This window comes from Hesperophylax consimilis, chromosome 25, assembly GCF_061612785.1.
Source record: "Hesperophylax consimilis isolate HC1 chromosome 25, BYU_Hcon_1.0, whole genome shotgun sequence".
Taxonomy (NCBI): Eukaryota; Metazoa; Arthropoda; class Insecta; order Trichoptera; family Limnephilidae; genus Hesperophylax; species Hesperophylax consimilis.
This window is the reverse complement of record NC_142860.1, coordinates 27259898-27276708: the sequence shown is the minus strand read 5'-3', so window position 1 is coordinate 27276708 and position 16811 is coordinate 27259898.

The window sequence follows — 16811 nt, the reverse complement described above, 5'->3', positions numbered from 1 at the left end:
TTGATTTATTTTACCATATTATTTTTTTCTAATTACCTTATGAGTAAATTATATTTAGCTATTTTATACATGTACATGTTACACTTACATACATATACTGTCAACTTACTATGTAAAAGCCCGATAGGGCGTTAATAAATAATAAATAAAATAAATTCAAAATTTCAAAAAGTAGTATAAACAGCCCGGATTTAATATGATTTAAGATTTTTGCCACATCTGCCCTGATGATGGACACTGCAATGTTGTCCGAAACGTTGGCTAAAGAAGGAGTTAGCGCAACACGGCATAACACCCCAAAAACAAATAACAAAAAAGCCCGGATTTAATTTACCTCTTTGAACATCATATACCTACGAGATCTACTCGTTCCAAAATCATGTTTAAATGTAACAATACCAGTACTGAACTTTTCAAACTCTAACTTGTACCTAGATTATACGAAGTAAGTAATAGATACACAGATAGGTACAAGAAGGCTAAACTATAATATCTTTTCAATCAATATTATTATTTCAAGTCTTCTTATTAGTTTTTCATGTACTTATTTAAATATATATTACTCTGATATTCGTTTTTTTATGTGAATATCGCACAAAAGTCCTAACTGCTCCCAACCGTCTAGAGCCAGCGAGACTAAGACATCTACAATTGGGGTATGTTGTGAGGCTGGAGGTAGCGAGGAGGGGAAAGAGAAGAGAGAAGAAGGTGTGGGAGTACCTGGCTATACAGATCTGATCACCAAACACTGAGAGTGTCTTCCACACTGAAAAGTTATTGTTTCTGTTAATTTCATACTTTCTTATGTCATTGTGATACTTTTCATTTTGTATGTAAATGACATATATTATTTGTTCAACCATTAAGTGGAAAAATCGTCTCTTATGCTGATGATACAGTCCTTATGGTTAAAGAAAAAATGTGGGAAAAAAATAATTTAAAAGCCACAGAAGATATAAATAATCTAAAAATATGGTTTGACGATAACCTTCTGTCGTTAAATAGTGAAAAAAACATATATTATGTCATCCCATTTGAAATAAATACGAACAGTATACCTCCAAATCTTCAAATAATTCTACATGATCATTCTCTCACACAAAACGACGCTAACCTCTGTCGACAAACATGCTCATTTCTGAAAACAGCGGATAAAATTACATATCTAGGAATAATCATTGATAAAAACCTAAAATGGAAAGATCACATCTGCCATACAATAAATAAAATTAGGAAATTAATTTATATAGTCTTACGAACCAGAAATTTCTTATCAATGAAAAATCTATACTCAATATATTATGCATTAGTACAGTCAATATGCCATTATCAGTTGGGGAGCAGCTTGCACACCTAGCCTGACCCCCATAGAAATAGTTCGAAAACTCATCATAAAAATAATACTAAAAAAACCTCCTGACTTCCCCACTGTACGCGTATTCGAAGTTCCTTCATTTAAAAATTTATTTATGAAAAATTCAATTATTCGAAGCAAAAAAGAAAAATATAAATACTCATTCATAACTGAAAATCGAACCAGACTTAAATATATATTTGCATGCCCTAAACTACACAGTACCCACCAAGAAAAACATTTCTTTAATAAATTACTAGGAGAAATCAGAAGCAAAACAAATATTGAACTATGTAAAAAATATTTTAGGGAACTAGTTTCACTTGAAAATCTCACAAATTATCCTACAATACTCTATTTAACCACCATAATATTTTTTTCCTTCTTTCCAAATACAAAAATTTGTATGGTTTTTAATTTTGTAGGTACTTAATTATTTTTTACTTTGTAAACAAGTTATATTATTTTTTCGCAAATGTATAATCCTCTTCCATCCACAAGCAAATGCTTTCAATGGAAGTGTAGTATAAATTAAAACATTTAATGTGATAATTTATATACAAATAAAAAATATGATTTATTGCTTATTATTGATATTAAATAAATGTTTATTATTTGATTTCATATTTCGTTATATTGAAATAGTATATTTTTAACACACATACGCCTCAGAGATCTCATTTCTACAGCATTCAGTTTGCTATCGTCATTCTTCTGCCAGTTCGATGTCTCACTGTAATACATCAGGGTATCTACCAGCACACCTTATTTTGTAGTAGTTCACTTAATCATGCAACTTCACAGTATCACAAAAAAAATCATCTTAATTGTAAGTTAAAATGGATTTTTCTATTATTAAAACGTTTTGCAAAAATGTTCATTCTAATTACGTGGTTGCAGTAGGGGGTGCTTTAAATAACCGGTTACCGGAACCGTAGCAATAACATCAGTAAGTATCTCGACTATCTCCCGCAATGGCTCCGTGGGGAGCAGTTGGCCGGAACGGTTACTGCCTCGGAACCGGCGCTGGAACCGGAACGGCCGAAAATGTCGTTCCTAGGCGCTGGCACTGTGTTTACAAAATAATAATGGCGCTTTTTGTTTCGAAAAAGCGAGTATACGAATATTTTTTCAGCGGGAATGAAGATAATAAAAAATGTCGTTATTTGGGAATGTCATAATATTATTATCACCGAATTTTTTCGTCCTTACGGGAGCCTTAATTTTTATTTTATTATGTCAACAGTCCCAACTGCCCAGCGCCAGGTGGAATTATCGTAATATCAATTATTGGGGTGTTTTATGGGGCCGAAGAGAGTAGAAATGGTAAGGAGAGGTTGAAGGTGAAGATTGGGATATACCTTGCTACATGAGTGAGAAAAAAAAGACTGATCTATTAAAATCCTGTTAAAAACGGGATTGCCGGCCGTTTCCTAATAAACTTTTTTAATACATTCCTAATCGGAACAGGCGTTCATGCATTTGCCATGATAATATCCAATGACAAAATGCGGAAATGTTTTTTTAAGAAGTTTTTTGGAAAACCTATCAATTCTTTTCGTTAAAGGCGTACAGACCCGTTTTAACCGCATTAAGAATAATTTGAAGAGATTCTTAATACATAACACTATTTTATATTAGTAAGTTTTCTCAGCGTTTTTTTTATTTAAATGTGAGAACCGCACAGTAGTCCCAACTGCTCCCAAACTTCTTGAAACAGTAAGACTATATCATCCCCAAATGGAGTATGTTGTGAGGCTAAAGGTTCTGGGAAGGGAAAGGAGATGAAGAAGATAAAAAGGGGAATTACCTGACTTATTAGATCTGTTTAAAAAACATGGCTAAAGACATGAATGGTAGTCTTTCACAAGTGCGATACTGAAAGAATCTATCAAATAAACAAATTGTGAAACATCACAAATTAATCAAATAAAATTTACTTGCGCGCGCAGGTATTTGAACCTGCGACCTCCGGATTTATAACCACTCAAACACGGAGGCCGTTTCGATTCTGAACAGTGGTCTTTAAACATGGCGAAACTGAGAGTATCTACGACTCGAAAGATGCCGTAAACATTGTATATTATTTTCATGAAGTGTGAAGATAAACAAATAAATTAATGTAATTTTATGAAACGTGGAGATAAACAAATAAATTAATGTAATTTTATGAAATGTGGAGATAAACAAATAAATTAATGTAATTTTATGAAATGTGGAGATAAACAAATAAATTAATGTAATATCGATTTTTGTACGTTTTTGGTATCATGAGGAATCCATGTTTGCGTATATTCTGTGAGGATATTAATAAAATTATTTTTACGACTTAAATAATGATAATAACTTTTACAACATGAATGTAGAAAAAACCACTTAACACTGCAAAAGACATTAAGAAACGCTATAAAAACAAGGAGGTTGGTATTATTGTAGCGAAGAAACAAAAAAGTGTTGCCAACCTCATAATAATTTTATTTCGCAACTTTTTATTAATCAACGGGAATACCCTTCGCATTATTATCCTTTTTATCACCGCAGCAGTTTGCGAAGCCCGCCGCCAGATGGCAGCGCCGTCTAAAGAAATCTCGGGGAACTCCCGAGAAATGATCAAATTTCTTTTTCTCGTATATTATTTTTTTCTCAAAAGAAGAAGCATAACTGAAAGTGCACAAGTTGAAATGATTGCCCCCGGCATAAGTTGCCCCGGGGGAGAAGTTTCGAGACACGGAAAAAGTTTAGCGATGGCCGCTTGAAGGTTTGCATTTGGCGGGATATATTGTAATATTCCGCTTGTGGCGTTTTGTCTGTCTGTCTTTTGTCATTCGCTGTGATTTAATAGGAATTGAAATGTTCATTAGTTTTCATCATACAAGAGTTATAGATTAAAGTAGACTGAACGCTGTAGAAATGAGTCCCTGAGGCGTATGTGTGGTAAAACCACGTACTATCGTGTGAGAAATTTGGAGATCCAAAAATGCAATACAGGGAAGCTGAAATAGTTTGGGCAAGAATATTTTTATATTTAAATTAAATTTGTTCGTACGTTCCGTTTCCGGTTAGGAAAATCTACTGTATCCACTTTATTATTATTTAAGCACTACATGGCTAAGTTCGACTAAGTGGCTAACTTTGACTAGGTGGCTAACTTTGACTAGGTGGCTAACTTTGACTAGGCGACTAACTTTGACTAAGTGACTAACTTAGACTAGGCGGCTAACTTTGACTAAGTGACTTACTTTGACTAGGCGGCTAACTTTGACTAGGTGGCTAACTTTGACTGGGTAGTTTTAATAGTGGCTGCCTAGTGAAAGTATAGAAATAGAATTAACAGTAATTTAGTGACATAACTTTGGATAAATTGTAGAGAATAAAGAATACATGAATTGTAATTAAGTAGGTATCTATTTAAGTGCCTGCTTGCTAATATAATGATTTCAGAGATAATTTTAGTTTTGATCTATTAAATTAGAGAACATTAGAAACATAATGATAATGTTAAAAAATTGTGGAACTTTTCTAATGCTCAGCGTAAAAATGATGGTAGTTTACCAAATATTATGTATCTGAATAACAATTGTGCGGATAATACCGAAGGCATTGTCAATCTTTTTGCAGATTTATTCAAAAGTGTTTATGATGATAATATTACCGATAATGAAATCCCAAATGATATATCACTTGAAGAATCACTTAACCTAAACCATTGTTTTATTGAAATAAACGCTATAGAAAAGGCTATAAAAGCATTAGATACTAATAAATCCGCTGGACCGGATGGTTTCCCTCCAATATATTTAAAATCTTGTGTTCGCAGTTTGACTTATCCATTATTTTTACTATTTAATAAGTCTTTGTCGTCAGGGTGTTTTCCAAAACAGTGGAAAAAAAGCTATCTTACGCCTATTCATAAAAAGGGAGATAAAAGCGATGTATCGAACTACAGACCAATATGTATATTGTCCGCTATTCCCAAACTATTTGAATCGTTAGTCCTAGATGTAATATGTAAACAAATTAATAATATTATTGTACCCAACCAGCATGGCTTTATCACAGGTAAATCCACCCTAAGTAACTTGATCATATACGAAAATTACATAACTGATTCTCTTGCCTTGAAGCATCAAGTGGATTCAATATATACTGATTTTTCCAAAGCATTTGACAAAGTTAGGCGACATATCCTTGTACAAAAATTAAGTATGTTGGGTATCAAGGGTAATCTGTTAAGTTGGATTGATAGTTATCTTAGTAAAAGAGAGCTATGTGTCAAAATAAAATCTGTGGAATCTTACATTTTCGAAGCCACAAGTGGGGTCCCTCAGGGGTCTCACCTGGGACCAATTCTTTTTTTGTTATTTATTAATGATATTGTTAGCATATTTAAAGATGTAGAAGTTCTTCTTTTCGCAGATGATTTGAAAATATATAAAACAATACGCAGTTTAGACGATTGTTATACTTTGCAACTTAATTTAAATAAACTATATCGTTGGTGCATCATCAACTCTCTGTTTCTTAATATTAAAAAATGTCAGGTCATTCGTTTTTGTAAAATACGAAATCATACAATTTATGAATATTCGCTTAATAATGTAAAATTGACAGCTGTCACTCAAATCAGGGACTTGGGTGTTATATTTGATGAACAGTTAACATTCAATCCGCATATAAATGAAATCACAAATAAAGCCCTAAAAATGCTTGGGTTTATATGTAGAACCGCATGTGACTTCAAGTCACTAGAATGTTTGAACACACTGTACACATCTTTAGTAAGAAGTCAAGTAGAGTATAATTCGCCTATTTGGTCCCCGTTTTATAAAGTACATTCCAACAATATTGAAAGGGTACAACACAAATTTTTAAGATTTATTAACTTTAAACTAAATATTCCAATCCAAAATATAAATTATATCCAACTCATGCATCAACTAAATTTGATTACGCTATCAGATAGGTGAATTATCTCCGACCTTGTTCTACTAAATAAAATTATTAATTATAGAATCGACAGCCCTGAAATTCTTGCCACAATAAAATTATTTGTACCTTCCAAAAATACGAGACAAAATTCCACCTTTTTCTGTAACAATTTCAAATCTAATTATCATGCGCACATATCGTTAAATCGAATACAAAATTTTGGTAATAAATTTGGTAATGTTGTTGATATATTTAGAGATTCCGTAGCAGTGCTCAAACGAAATCTACATAAACACTTTGCTGATATGTATGACTTCTCCACTCCATAGTAAAAAACCCATTTTTTAGCTTCTGTTTTTTCACTCTTTTCTTTTATGACTTCTTTTATGACTTTTTAACTTTAATATATATGTTTTAACTTTACAAATTAATATTGTAATTTAAATAACAATTCGAATATGATTTTAAGTCCCTATAAATGCTGATTAATTTCAATCCATTTATTTTTCTAAGTAAGTAAAAAAAGAAAAAAAAAAACTGTTCTCCATAATGGTATTCTGTATTATTTGTAAAACATTTATGTACTACAGATATAATAACTATTTTATTTATATATGTACGTAAACTTTTCAATGTCACATAGTTAATGTAATAACACTAATAACAATGTATGTAAAAGCCCAATGGGCGTTTAAATAAATAAATAAATAAAATAAATAAATAAATAATACTTTTTGGACTTGATGTCTACCTCACCTCTTCACACAAATAATAGTATTATAATTTAGTACAACGATTTAACCAATCGAATCCAGACCAAAAAAATTTACGACGAAATACCTTTTTTTAAAGTATACGAAAAGCTTTTTCCAATAAATAGTAAACAGTGCGATTAAAAATATTAAAAATTTAAATTCGCTAACTGATGATTTTTTTTTTGTATTTTACGCTTTATACGAAACTAATAGACAAACGTGTTCATATTTAGGTTTATTTATTTATGGGACAATTTGAATAGCGCCGTTTTTGTGAGCTATCACCTCAGGGGCGCTTTACAGTTGATGCAGGTATTAAAAAAAATGTAAATATTAGAAAAATAAAGTGAAGTTAAGTTAAGTAAAATGAAGTACAGGAACAGGTGAAGATAGAAGATGGAGACTATGCAGCATGAATCCTAGGTGATGAAGAAACTGCATCCACCAACAGTGCCAGCAAGAGGTTCGTCATCCGTCCAGGTATCTGTCTGCTGCTAATAAAGCGCTGACACCTTACATAGACAAGAGACCCTGGCAGCACTGCTGTGACGTTCGGCGAGTCCATCATTTATCTCCATGTAATCCTGTTCTTGGTGATTGTTGAAGTGGTGAATTCTGCCCGCAATAAAAGCGACGGTCGGGATAACAAATTACCCTGGGCTTAGCAAAACACTTGCTAGGGCCTTCAAAGTTTCCGAGAATTCCGTTGAAAACATCTGGGGTGCATTTACCGATCGACGTTCATTTCGAATGTCGAATATTTTTGATCAAAGTTTCCGTATATTATTATTTTAAAACACTGCACTCAAATCACATGTTATAAAGTTTTAATAACTGGTTTTAAAGTATATTTTTATTTAGGTTAAAATTTTGATTGATTGATTTTAAAAATAATTTCTTTTAAAAATAACTAATAACCAATTCTGAATAATATGGTATAAATATTATCTGTTTTCGTTTTCCTGGTATCAATACTCAATGAATTAAAAAATTTTGGGAGCAGTATAATAAATCTTAAAATATCTAAGTTAATATTCAAATACTGTTAAAGATTTTTTGCAAAGTCTGTTATTATTTCAGTTCTGTCAAGCAAATAGCCTATAATGATATAGTAACAGAAATTGAATAGGACTTTCACAGAACCCGAAAATGAACGTGGAAATTTGAAGAATTGTTTAAATTCTCCAAAAAAACCGTCCTAGGAGTCGATGAACTTTCGTTGGTGGAATTATTCATTTTAGATGTGATGAGTAACGGTTGTTAAAAGTAAAAAAATGTTTCACTGTTTTGTGATTCATAAAATTATTTAAAATTATTCGTCTATTGTAAACTTTTAGATGCAAAGAGAAAAAGATTAGTGTTCTCTTTCTAAATTTGTTTATATTATGTGTCTGACCATGATAGAAAAGGAGACAGAATAAGTTTTATGAAGATTATAAGGGCGTGTCATTTGATAGATAAGTAGATACGTGACACTAATGGTTATAAATATTAATTAGTACGAAATTGGAATCAGCTTACTTAGGTAGGTGCTTATTTTATTTAGGTTGTACAAGACCCTGTAACGTCGTAATATAATCCAAAAATAATCAAAGAATGTAATTTTGAATAATTCTGAGAATCGAACAATTAATTACTTATTAAAGCAGGAAAATTAAACGAGGAAAATTCTTCTCCCATAATTAATTTTATATCGCAATATCAACACGTACGGGGCAATACAAAGCTGAAGTACTGATATATAAAAATAATTATGTGACAAATATCTTTCAAGGCAGGAATATGACATAATAAATATTATATTTTTTTTAAATAATAGACCCAGGACTCATTAATATTAAAAAAATAATCATTCTTGACTTGCAGATAAAGTCAATAGATGTCGCACATTAAATTAAAAATAAGATTTATTTACCTAAGACACTGTCTAGATTGCATATTATATTGATAGTTCGAGTAGAATCTAGCGATCATACATAAAGATAGCAGCAAATAAAAATGTGCAGCGAGAAAAATGAAGACAATGTCGGTAGTTCTTATTCAAAGTATGATACAGTTAAATATGACCGAAGGAGATAGGGTCCCATTAGCTCAGTTGGTAGAGCGGTGCCCCGACAAGGTAAGGGTCCTGGGTTCGAGTCCTAGATGTGACCGTATCTTTTTCTGTTTCAAATATTCGTTTAGGAATTGCTAATACTGTCCTCAATAAATAAATAATAGAAAATTATTTGCAAATTATATTTTATGAACCTGTACACTTATTATACATTATTATTATGCCATCAGCACTTTTAAAACTGGTATTTTTTAAATTAAAATTGTCTTTGTGCTGATGTAGTACGAGGTTTAGGTACATTTTAGTGTCGTTTGGTTATATTTCTGGTGGTGTTATTGAGTTGTAAGAATGTTTTTTTATTGTGTTTGTACAAAAAATGTGTTTAAAATAGAGTTGACATATATTTAAGACATTATACTCGATAAAAAGTCGAATTGAGGAATATCTTGTCGGTGACTTATTGATAACATGTATTACCATTTGTTGTGCTTTTTGCAGTTTTAAAATTGTTTTTAAAATGGCTCACCGTAAGTCTTTTGTAACTAAAATAACTTCTTTTTTCAAATTGCGATCTTTTATATCTCCTATGATTAACTTCTAGATTAGAATATAAAGCGTGGTATTTTATATTAATAAAACGGTTTAGATAATATTTCTCAACGTGATAGTAAGGGAGTCACATCGAATTATATAAGTACATATTATGAGCTGTTCCTAAAAGCGAAAAAATAGCCCGAGTGGTTAAATATAGTTTTATAAAAAAGTTATTTTAACCCTTTGGATGCAAAAATTACATAAAAAATCCAAAATGTTTTTTTTTTTTTACTTAATTTATAAAAATTACGTGTCACTGTGTTCGTACAGGCTAATCTCCGAAACCGCCCAACCGATTTCAATGAAATTTTGTGAATGTGTATGGTTGGTTCCAGCTTGAAATAAAGTATGGTTTTGGACCCGATAGGTGGCGCTGTTGTCGAAATCAACCATACACGGTGACCGGAAACTCGTAGTACAATCGAGAAAGTGGTGAATCTACATCACATAGAAAATCAATTTTGCTCCAGCAAATAGGCAAGGTAAAGCCGTTTTAATGATTGAATCCGTTAATTGAATCTTTTTGAAACAGTGTTGAAACTAATTGACTAATTACTTGAGGTTATATTGCGATACTTAATGTAGGTAGTTTTGATTGGGTTAGGTTAGTTAAGACTAGGGCTAAGTAAGATTATTTTTGGATGTATCTACCTAACCTATAAGTAAGGTTAGTTAAGGATTAGCACATAAGGTTAACGAGTTACATGAGAAAGGTCGAAATAATTATAGTTAAATGTATTTATTTAAAAAACGATAGATTTATCATTTTAATGGAGCACTGAGCGTGGTTAGCGCTAACCGAACTGATTGGGTTGCTAAAATTGTTTAAAGAAGAAAAGCTAGCAGTACACTATGGAGTGCTGGTACCTAAACTGATGCACGGCAGTGAGGCATGGAACTGGCAGAAGGAAGACGACATATCCCTGTGGCGTGTGTTTAGTAAAACCATGTATGATCATGTGAGAAATGTGAAGATTCGCAAAGAATGCAAGGCTGATGTAAGCGAAATATGTAAGATTAAGAAAATAAGTCTTAGATGGTTTGGGCATGTAGAGCGAATGAATGAAGAAAGGAGTGTAAGGAGAATACATGACCTGAATGTGAATGGTAGAAAAGATGAAGACATGGCACGATCAAATGAACCAGGTACTTGAGTCAGTTGGGTGTCCTGGTTTATTGGGTGAAGTGTGGTCAGGTTCTACCAGCTGCGTGGCGGTCCAGTTTAGGGAGACTCTTTGATCTCACCAACTGATCTCTCGAGACCTATTGTCTTACACCGCAGCGGGAGAGATGGATTTATACGTCCGTTACTCTTGGACACACTGTCCCCTAAATTCTTACCCAACCTTCATACAATTTTCCTTCACAGAACTTCCTTTACTTGATTTCCTTTCTAAGTGAAATGGAGATAATTTGTTTGAAATGTGGTGTCTAGATGTGGTGTGTACATGGTGTGTATAATGTTATCGCTATAAAACTAATAATATTTGGATGGTTTGCATAGCGCCGTTTTTGTACAAATACATAAAATACTTCTACAATTATCTATATTACTTGTAACTATAGACTAGACAAACTGTTATCAACTCATGGCTTATAGATTGCATCCACCGGTTGGTCCATCACTAATACAAAACTATATGTACCTAAAATGTATTTGATCACTGAACGGTATGCTGCATTAGAATGTACACATTATTATTTATTTATTCTGTACAGGCATATAATATACAGGACCAGTGGCGGCTCTTCTTAGAAGGTCATTTGGGCAATGACCTCCCAAAAATTTGTTGCAATAGTATTAATGTAGTTTTTATTCGTGAAGATTCGTACATTTTTTCGATTCGTTCTAGTGCCATCTAGCGTTCAAACTCAAAGCTATTGCATTTCCTAGCATGGGTCACTTTAAATTTTGTTCTAAAGCAATCTCTTTTCTTTCTCTTTGCTATAGAGACAAAGTAGGTAAACTCTATAATGTCTGATGTATGTTTAGTATCATACAAAATTTATTTTAAGGTGTTTACGATCCAGGATTATTAAGGTACTAGAGGAAGATGAAAAAATGTCAGTCGAAAATTTTTTGTGTAATCCTGGACTCCTAGAGCCGCCTCTGTTAAGGACCATACCTCCTGGGAGGTCATTTGATATTAACTTTGTTTATTGTTTATTAGAGAAATTTAAATATAAAGAGGACACAATTAGATCACTTGTAATTAGAAATGCCTTTATTTATTCGACATTTATTTTAATAATATATATTTATGTTCTTTGATGAGTGGGTTTAGGGCAGGAAAAGCAATGTTTACGTTGAGCAGTACAACAGTACAAATATTTGATTAGAATTTATCTTATTAAATGTGGTTCGTCCCTCTTTATGAGACAAATTGAGGAGCACTCTTCGAATCCAATAATAAATGTGAGATTAGGATGTATTAAAGGCAATACAAGAATGCTACTCCCCAGCAGGAATATTTTATTTAAGTTTATGACAACTTAAAAGGGTAAGTTTTTAATTATTGAAGACAATCCAACCAACCAACTGAGTTAAATGGGAGCCTATCTCCTTCGGTCATATATAACTGTATCATACTTCGAATCAGAACTACCGACATTGCCTTCATTTTACTCAACGCACATTTTTACTGGCTGCTATCTTTATTTATGATCGCAAGATTCAACTCGAATTTATTGCCAATAAAAATTGTATAAGTGTATATATATTTTTAAAATAAAAAAATAAAAAACAAATCGGTTTCGGTTCAACCTGAATCTTCATCGGGGTTATATAAAAACATATTCAAATAATAACAACAAAATTACAACATGGGTAGAAAGAAAATTGGGGTGGGCGCGAAGAGGAGGTAAGGGTGAAAGTAGGTGGAGGGAAAGGGATGGAAATATGTTTAAATTGGATTTGTTTCACAAGTCTTTTTGTTTATTGAGTAAATTGAATTTTAGGGTTTTTTTATATTTGTTATACGCTTGAACAACCTAGAAGCTCTGGAAAATTGGAAGAAAAAAGTTCATACCAAAATAACAAACAAAATTAGAAATATCATTTCTGAAAATGTCTTATACAAGATAACACATTTAAATTATACATTAATTTGGTACCAAACTTGCAAAGTTTTAAAACTTTAATTTCAGCTTCACACTTTGAAGGTCGCAGTGGTTTAGTAGGTGTGGGAACTGACGTAAAAAAATTATATGGTGTTTTCAAAGTTTCACCGGTTTTATTAGATTATAACATGTAAAATAAGCCAGCGACATAACTTAATTACCAACATGGCGTGTGCGAAATTATCTTTTAACTTCATTATTTTGTTGGCATTCTTTAAACTATCTTGTTGAAGCGTTGAACAAAAAATTCCTAGAACTTGGATGGATAATTAATACCTACCGACTAAAAAGAAAAGTATATTAAAAATATTTTTAATTATCAATAGGATATTGGATATGTGCACAAAATATATAAGAAAATTGAAATGCTTGGAGTAAGTATATCAGCCTGGCTCAAGTATCGGGACTCTATAGAAGCCCAAGTAAATCTGGCGCACAAGAAACAGGGCATCTTGTATAGGGATAAAAGAATCTTCAGCATAAACCAGCGGCTAACCCTGTAAAAATCGCCTCTGGGCTGAAGCCCCACAATACTTGATAAACTACCTTGATTCTGTGAAAAGGAGAGCGGTCCATCTGATTGACAATCCATCTCTAATGCACAGACGAGAGAGGTTTCAATCATCAGCTCCGCGGGATTAGAACAGCGCCTTGGCCTTGTGACATCTTCCCTGGCCACCACATACTTCACACTGGAGGACCAAGAAGACTCAACGTCTTCACCAGTGATAAACACTACCATGACGACATCGTCGTTCGTCGTCAGCAAGTCTTGTCTCCACCGATGGGAGACACCGATTTCATCGCCGCGATTATGGACCACGGATTCACATCCCACCATGATGTGACCTACATGCATCCCATCGTGATGCACATCAACTACCATGACGATATAGTCATTCATCATCAGCAACAACTGTGACTACTACTCAGGCTACTCTATTTGAACTGTGTAATTCAACTACCTGAATAAAGACGCTGCTGGGATACCACAAACATATTGAATTCCAGTCTTCTTATAATATACCAAAGGCGATCAGAAAGATAAAAATGTTTTTTTATTGTTATTGTTACATTAGAACATTTATATTTTGTTATTTTTACATTAGAACATATTTTTTTGTTATTGTTAAATTGGAACATATATTTTTTTGTTATTGTTAAATTGGAAAATATATTTTTTTTGTTATTGATAATTTGGAACATATATTTTTTTGTTATTTTTACATTAGAACATATATTTTGTTTTTATTGTTACATTAATTTTTTTTTAAATATGATTTGGTAATGTGAGCCTCACTGGGTGCAATTTTTAGTCCTTCATTTTACAAGTTTATGTAACAAATTATTTGGGTAAATAAAAATTTACTGTATTGAAATCATGTTAATTAAACGAATTTAAATTGAAATATTAATAATAATATAAAATAAAGGAACGTAAAAACAATAATTAAGGCAGTTATGAAAACTAAGCGATATGTGTATAATTGATGGTCGGTTGTGTAAAATATGGATGCAACTATGATTGAATGGAAACGTTATTAATATTTCGGTACGCACAAAACTAAGAAAACTAGAGTAGCGCGTCGCCGGCGAGTGGAAGGGATATATTGGGGTTTAGTGGTCAGCGAGTGGGGGCGGGCAGCTGTCTGCAGGTAAGGGCTGAATTGTGAATAGGCCACACATTATTTTAATTATTTTTCAATAAAATAAACTTTCGTCAGTTTTGATCACATTTTGGACACATAGAATATAATAGCCCGTTACGCATTATTTTCCCAACAAGGATTAAAAATAAAAAAATAAGTAATCAATAAATAAAGGTAAATAAAAAAGACATATATTAATGATATTATAAAGGATTTTAAAACTTTTTTCCACTACATATTGGGGGTTAAGTGCACAAACGTCGGAGGTGATTCTATGTGATGATAGAAGAAAAAAAAACATTTTTGTTTTTGTTACCATACAATTTTTTTTCAAGAGAAGTATATTATTTTTCAACAAACATCTCAACTTTTGTATCTGAAAACTACCTTCAAAAGACGAAATTTAGAAAAAAAAATTTATTAGTCCTTCTTACTTGTCATGTAGAATCACCTCCCGAAGTTTGTGCACTTTACCTCCGGACATCCTGTATATGCCAATGGTGCTTTTACGCGACAATCCAGTGATTATATAATTGGAACCAATATTTGGCTAATTTATATAGCGCCGTTTTCGTGAGAAATCACCTCAAGGGCGCTAACAGTGTAAGCATAATACAGAGAAATAATTAGTAGGAAAAAAATAACGATGAAAAAGAGATGAAATAAAAAATTTGATATATGAACGAGCTAAATGATGAAGGACATGAACCTATGACTAGTGGCGGCTCGTGAATTTTATTGCCTGGTGTTTGTGGTGTCCTTGTCCAAAGCTTGTATTTATCGACGGATTGAAAGCGGAGATACAACAAAGTACTCGTAATAAATTAACAAATGTTATTTTTTTATAATGTTTCCGAATCTGTCCTGCCTAAATCTAACTTATGCTATTCTTGGACAGAAATTTTACATTATCTTCCTTTTTTGTAACAAATATAGATAATTATATCCACTGGGATCTCTGGGATTAAAATTTAGTAGGATGGATAGTATGAAGTAATTATGGTAACCGGATAACTCATTAAAATGACAATTCAACACACCTATAAAAAATGTTATAAAGTTATGAAAAGTGATGAAACAAAAACTAGGTTAAATAGGTTATATGTATACTAATATATACTATAAGGTGTTTTAATGATGGCCGGAAAGTTGGCTAAGGAAGGAGGAAACTCAACACGGCATTATAACCCAAAATTAATCACGATAAGAACAAACTTATTTTGTGTTTTTTAATGAGTTTTATTATTCACAATGTACATTTGTTACTTATAAATTTTATTAATTAGCGACCGGTTTCGATACGTTCGTGTCATTAACTAGCTATTTTAAAACTAATTTTTTAAGTGCAGAAATATGGGGTTTTATTTAGTTTGATTCTTTTTTCGGGAAGGGATTTGAGGGAGGGGGAGGGGGTTGAGAAAGAAACGGAGGGAGGAGTCAACATAACGGGGAACATTTTCAATAGAGGTGATTTGCAAGGTGCGATTATTTTATTAACTATATTAATGTTTGAATTAATTTTTTTGTTGATTTCTAATGTTTCTAATGCGCACAAATTAAAATATTTATTAATGTTAGAATGTTTAAACTTAGTTTAATCCTGGTTGAAGCTATGGCCTGTCTCTATCAAATGATTAGCGAACTCGGAGAAATTATTATTTTTTAAACTTAGTTCGTGTTCCCTAATTCTGGTTTTGAAATTTCTAGTAAATGAAAAAATGTCTAGAAATTTCTTCAAAAAATGTCTAGAAATTGTTACATAGTGAATGCCAAAGAAATACAAAAAAAAAAACAAACTTATTACCTATAGGTTATGTGGAAATTATTCACATTTTCTCAGAAGCTTCACTGGGGCATTAAAATTGGTAAATTAGTTATACACTTGGGAAATATTAGAAGTTTGTGTTGACGGCTTCGCGTGGCATCGAATCCTACCTTTTCATTTAAATACTGCACATCCAACTGCTTCCTGCTTACCGCAGCCAATGAAACTATATCGTGATGCTGAAGGGTATGAGGTGTGGAATGAGATGGGGAAGGAGAAGGTGGGGAAGTACCTGGCTATTCAGATCCGGTCACCAAACAAGACTAAAGGCTTTTCAAGCAATAATTTATCTTTTTTCTTGAAGTGAGATAAAAGTGAGCCAGCTTTTGCACATAGACACGCCCAAAACACATTTCTATATTTGTATCTCTTCAGTGTGTTAAAGATTTTCTGAAAGCATTTTTACCGTGAAAATATTTAAAGCTGATGTATTCGTAAAACCATTAGGATAAAATGAAACATTTTAGGGGACGTATACTTATGAATTTTTGGAATACGGTTGCTAAGGAGAATATTTTTACGCGTAATT